The sequence below is a fragment of the Gorilla gorilla genome, chromosome Y (genome assembly GCF_029281585.2).
Source record: "Gorilla gorilla gorilla isolate KB3781 chromosome Y, NHGRI_mGorGor1-v2.1_pri, whole genome shotgun sequence".
Lineage (NCBI taxonomy): Eukaryota > Metazoa > Chordata > Mammalia > Primates > Hominidae > Gorilla > Gorilla gorilla.
The window spans coordinates 15,834,506-15,840,505 of record NC_073248.2 but is presented as its reverse complement, the minus strand read 5'-3'; the positions used below and the strand labels follow the sequence as shown (position 1 = coordinate 15,840,505).

At 46.5% G+C, this 6,000-nt stretch overlaps 1 long non-coding RNA gene across 1 annotated transcript in view; it reads left to right on the top strand.

Annotated features, from left to right (window-relative positions):
• The first annotated feature begins 5,057 nt into the window (after positions 1–5,057).
• LOC129530257 (uncharacterized) overlaps positions 5,058–6,000 on the top strand; it is a 40,867-nt gene continuing 39,924 nt past the window's right edge. The window contains exon 1 of the long non-coding RNA XR_008675770.2: positions 5,058–5,250. This is a non-coding gene — a long non-coding RNA (uncharacterized lncRNA). The remainder of the gene's footprint in view (positions 5,251–6,000) is intronic.

Genomic DNA, 6,000 nt, shown 5'->3' with positions numbered 1-6,000 from the left:
GCAGGGACCACCTCATAGTCTCAAAATGACTTCTCCTTTGGTGGAATTTGACCTTGGAGATTGCCCAAAAGGGCCCTATGGTCTAGACTTTTTGGGTCAAGCAGTGGTTTATCACAGTGCTTGTTCTTTGTTCCTCTTTTTGGTCAGGCTAACAGCTCTGACAGCTGGGCCCCAGAACATGATTCTTGAATGCAAAGGCACTGGTCTCAAGGCACAAAGACTGAGCTGTGAGTTTTGGTTAGAATCACAGTGAATGCCACCATTTCCTAGAGACAAGTTCCTGCAGGTTGGCAGAGAAGAAGACCTTTTTACAGGTGCTATTGGTGGTGGACTCTCACCTGTTTTCTCTGTGGGAATTACTGGGTAGTCCCCTGATTTTAGGAGAGGGCAGACATGAACCGGCCTGAAATAATGTCAATAAGCACCCCAGGAATAAACCGTGAATTCCAGAAGGATCCAAAAGTATCTGCAAGATGCCTCAGGCCTGCCTGGGTACTGTATCTTCACCCCTGTGAGTGAGTGAGGGGTGAGTCATTTTGACACTTGCCCCACTGTGATGTCTAAGTACTGCCCTCCTGTGTTCTTTGGTGTTGCTCCCTCCTAGGTGTGGCTTCCTGCAGAACCACACTGCCTCAGGAGCTGGTAGGCTGTGTGTTTCTGTGGGAGTGCTGTGAGTGTTGGATGTCTGCCTGTGTGTTTGACTTTGTGCATTTGTGTGTGTGTGTGTGTGTGTGTGTGTGTGCACCTGTAAGTGGAGTCTGCTTAAAGGAATGTGGCTAACGCACTGCAGTGCTTCATTTTGTTGAGTCTCTAACCCTTATTGTCTTCCTATATGCCTCTGCTTGGGATGTAGAGCTCTGTGTTCTTTATTTTTTTGTGAATCATGAAACTGCAGTGAGTTGGGAGGCTGGTTGAGACATGCCACTGTCCAAGTCGCCTTGCCCTGCAAGAAATGCAACTCTTCTAGATAGAAGAGGGTCAAACCACACCCAAGAGCAGACATCTCCCAGTTTTTCATTGTCATGTGGCCAACCCAGGGAGAGACACTAGGAATCCTGTCTGCAACGATCCTCGAATTTACCTCAGATTCTATTTGGAGGTGAACAGGTGCTTCACATCGTGAGGGTCACTCCTCCTTCACCTTGGGTTTTCATCCTTGGACACATAGTGTGAGCAGTAATAAGGTCAGACAGGGGTGAGGATACAATCTTGTGAGGGGTGGATGGGGTCCCACAACTTCACCTGCAAATAAGTTGAAGGCAGATGACAGAAGATGCTTCCAATTGAATCCCTACATTCCACTATTTGCACAAGTAGTCCACACCATGGCCCACTGTTGAGGTGGGAGTACTCCAATGTGCAGAGAACATTTGGAGTGCAAACTGGGGACACCCTGGCAAACTACAGATTTGAGGTCTTTCATACACAAAGCCAAATGGGAGTGGGATGGACTGGTGCTGGGGGAAATGTAGCCTCCACACTTGCCTGTTTTTTTCATGTCTTCCATGTTCCTCATTGGCCTATGGTATGCTGCATGTGGCTCAACATCTTCAACACTAAACCTTTCCCACTTCATAGAGGTCGAATGAATTGGAATCCATTGCATGAGCATTTCCTTTTAATCACTGTCACATTTTAATGAATGGGCAGGCAGCTGTATTTATTTTTAAAGCATAAATTCCTGTTATAGCTGCTAACAAGGAAAGTTTTGTTCTTCCACTTTTATTGTAAGGCTGCTTGACTCCTGTAGGATGAGAAGCAGGGAGGCATGTTTGGATTTTCCTAGTAATCAAGGCTGTGTTACACTTCATCTGCATTTCCTTTCTCATTGCAAGCAGAGTCTTTCATTGCACTTTTGCGTTATGGGACTGCCTCTCACAACAGATCTTTTTGCAGCCAGGAATTTCAGGGAGCAAAAGGCCTTTGGTCAGCTGGTGGTGTTCCAGGTTTTGTGTCATGGGCTTGTTGTAAAATATGAGGTGGTTTGCACTTTGGGGGAGGGCTTTGGTTCCTTTGGCAGAAACCTTTGAACATTTCTGGAAATCCAGGACAAGTCAGCTCGTTCTCACAGGTGAGCCTTGATTTTTCTTTGCTTTCATACTGGGCCCACATTGCCCCTCAGCAGCAATAATGGCCATGTTTTTGGGCTTGCAGTTGCCAAAAATGGTCTCTGAGATAATTTCACAATGTCATTTGCACTCATGACACTCCAGTTCGGTGTAAGAACTGCTCGACATTGAACCTACCTTTTTCATGTTTCCTGCCTTTTGCAGAGAGCCCCTGTAAGGACCATGATGAAGGGAAGCAATGAGATCAAGGGACTGGCTATATTTTACTGACACTCATTTTTGGTGTCTCAGGTATGATTCCATTACACAAAAACCCTTCAACAACTCACCAGACTATATTCCAATTTAGATGGGTCCTGATTCTTGCATAAAGGCTCTTTCAGGAACGGAGTCAGAAGAGCTCTCCTAAGTGACCACCTCACAGTCTTGAAACACCTCCTCCTCCAGCGGTACCCAAAGATGCAGAAGTCCCAAAGGGGTTCTAAGGTCAAGAATTTTAGCGCTAGTCTCAGGACACCAGGGCTTAGATCTGAGCTCTGGTTAGTGTCACAATGAATGCCCCATTTGCCTAGCAACAAGTCCCTGTGACTAGGCTGAGGGGGAGACCTTTGTGGAGGTACTTCAGCGGTGAACTCTCACTTTTATTCCCTGTGGAAGCCTTGGGATAGTCCCATGATCATAGGAGAGGGCAGATGTGAACCAGCCTAAAGAAACATCAGGCATAGCCCCAGGAATAAACCGCAAAATCCCTAAAGATCCAAAGGGATCTGCAGGATTTTTTAGGCCTGGTTAAATGCTGTATTTGTTAGTCTTTCTGAAACTTGCCCCACCGTGCTTCCAAGGTAAAGCCTGCCTGTATGGCCTGGGGTTGCTCTCTGCCAGGTTAAGATTCTTGGACAACCACAAAGCCTCAGGCGCTGCCAGGCTGTGTGTTTCTGTTGAAGTGTTGGGATCATTGGATGTCTGCATGTGTGTGGCATTTTGTGTGTGTGTGTGTCTGTAAGTGGAGAGTGCTTAAATGAATGTGGCTAACACAATTCAGGGCTTGTTCTTTAAGTCTCCAACCCTTTTGGTGGTCTGTCTATGTGGCTCTGCTTGAGCCACATCATAAGTCTCAGTGAATTGGGAGGCAGGCCATAACCCACTAATGTCCACATAACCTCCCCCTACAAAACAAAAAGCTACTCTTCTAGAAACAAGAGGAACACATCACCAAAAAACACTGATATCTTTTAGTGTTTCATTGTTATGTGGCCAACCCAGACAGAGACACTAGCAGTCTTGTTTGCAGGACCCATTCAATTTACCTCAAATTCAGTTCCCAGCTTAGTACGTGCTTCACATCATGAGGGGCACTCTTCCATCATCTTGGATTTTATTCTGGGACACAGAGTGTAAGCAGCAATAACATCAGATAGGGGTGAGAATTCAATCTGGTGAAGGTTGTCACCTGAAGACAGGTGACACAGAAGTTACTTCCAACACCATCCCCACATTCCCCTAGTTGAAGAAGCTGTCCACACCATGGCTCAGTGTTCAGGTGAGAGTGTACAAGCTGGGGCCATCCTGGCAAACTTCTGATTTGAGGGCTTTCATACCCGGAACCAAATGGAAGTGGAATAAATTCATGCTAGGTGGAATGTGGCTTCCACACTTCCCTCATCTCTTCCTGACTTCCATGTTCCTCATTGGCCTACAGTTTCCTGGGTCTGGTTCAGTGACTTCCAACACTAAACGTTTCCCAGTTCACAAAGAACAACCTTCATGGTGATCCATTGTGTGAGTGTTTCCTTCTAAACACTGTCACTTTTTAATGACTGAGCTGCTTTGATACTTTTAAAACCATGAAGTCCTGTTACAGCCACCAACAAGCAAACTCCTATTCTCCCACTTCTATCAAAGGGCTGCATGATTTCTGCAGGATGAGAAGCAGGCATTCATATCTGGCTTTTGCCTGGTAACCTATCCTCTGTTTCATTTCATCTGCCTGGTTTTCTTGTTGTGGAGGGGCTCTTTCATTCCTCTGTTTTTCAGTAGGACTGCCTCTCCGCACATATAATTTAGTTACCAGGATTTCAGAGAGGAAAAGGGACTTCAGGTAGGCTGGCTGCACTCCAGGTTCTAGGTCATTGTCTCATTTGGGGGACTGAAGTTCCTTCCACTTTACAGGAGGCATTTGGATCATCTGACAGGAATCATTGAACACTGCTTTGATTCCAGCACAAGGCAGCTAATTCTAGACAGGTGAGGTTTTATTTTTCTTCGCTTTCGTGGGGAATACACAGTACCCCTAAACAGCAATATTGGACAACTTTTTATGCTTGCCATTCCATAGATGGCCTTTTACACACTGTCTCAGGCTCTTCTCCACTCATAAGTGGTCAGTCCACGGTGTGAGAACAGTGCTCCACCTCGGACTTGTGTTTGTCTTAGGTCCAGCCTTTCACAGAGAGCCCCTGTGAGGCCCAAAATGAAGGGAGGCAGTGAGGTCAAGGGCCCAACTATCTTTCACTGAGCCCAGCTTCTGGGGTCTCAGGTATGATTCTATCCCCAAAATAACCCTCAACAACACAGCAAACTATATTTGCATCCCCATCGTACCCTATTCTTGCACGCAATCTCTTTTGAGACTGGAGTCAGAAGAACAGTTTCCAGTGATCAGCTCACAGTTTTGAAATGCCTCCTCCTCCAGCATGACATGGCCATGGAGATGCCACAAAGGGACGCTGAGGTCCCCACTTATGGTCCCACAGTGGGATTTCACAGGCAGCCTTTTTTCTCTCTAACAGGCCAGCTCTGCCTGTACCATTTTACTCTGCTTAAGCAGGCTGACAGCTCTGACAGGCAGACAAATGAGCCTGCCACAGAAATGAGCATGCAGTACTCTCAGGGCACCAGGCCTGATTGTGAGCTCTGGCTAGCATCACAATGAATGTACCTATTGCCTAGCAACAAGTCCCTGTGGCTTGGTGGAGAAGAAGACCTCAGTGGAGTTGTGTTGAAGATGGACTCCCACCTGTCTTCACTGTGGGATCCATGGAATTGTTCCATGATCCTAGGAGAGGGCAGACATGAGCTGGCCTGAAGAAACCTCAAGCAGAGTTCCAGCAATAAGCCACAAAATCCCCAAAAATCCGAAATGATCTTCAGGATTCCTCATTCATGCCTAGAGATTGTAGGGGTGAGTCTTTTTGAAACTTACCCCACTGTGATTTCTAGGTAGACCCAGGCTGTTTTCCCTGGGGTTGCTCTGTCCCAGGTGGGGGCTTCTTGCAGAACCAGTCAGCCTCAGGAGCTTCCAGGCTATGTGTTTCTGTGGGAGTGTTGCGAGTGTTGGATGTCTGCCTCTGTGTGTGGCATTGTGTGTGTGTGTGTGTGTGTGTGTGTGTGTGACTGTAAGTATAGTCTGCTTAAAGGAATGTGGTTAATGCACTTCAGCACTTCTTTTTTTTAAGTCTCAAACCTTCTGGTGGCCTGTCTGTGTGGCTGTGCTTTTGCTGTGGGGTGCTGTGTTCTTTATTGTTCTGTGAATTATGAATGTGAAGTGAATTGGGAGGTATGCTCAGATCTGTCAACATCTAAGTCACCTTTCCCTGCAAAAAAAAAAAAAAAAAGCCACTCTTCTTATAAGAAGAGGAACAGAACACAACAAAAAACAGACATCTCCCAGTGTTTCATTGTCCTGAGGCCAACCCATGAAGATACACTAGAGTCCCGACCACAGGACCCCTGTGTTTACCTCGAATTCACTTCCCAGGTGAGCAAGTGATTCTCATCACGAGGCAACACTCCTTCATCATCTTGGCATTTTATCCTTGTACACAGGGTGTGAGCAGCATTAAGGTCACATAGGGGTGAGGATACAAGTGGGTGAGGGGTGGATGAGGTCCTGCAACTTTACCTGCCAAAAAAAAAAAATGAACACAAATGA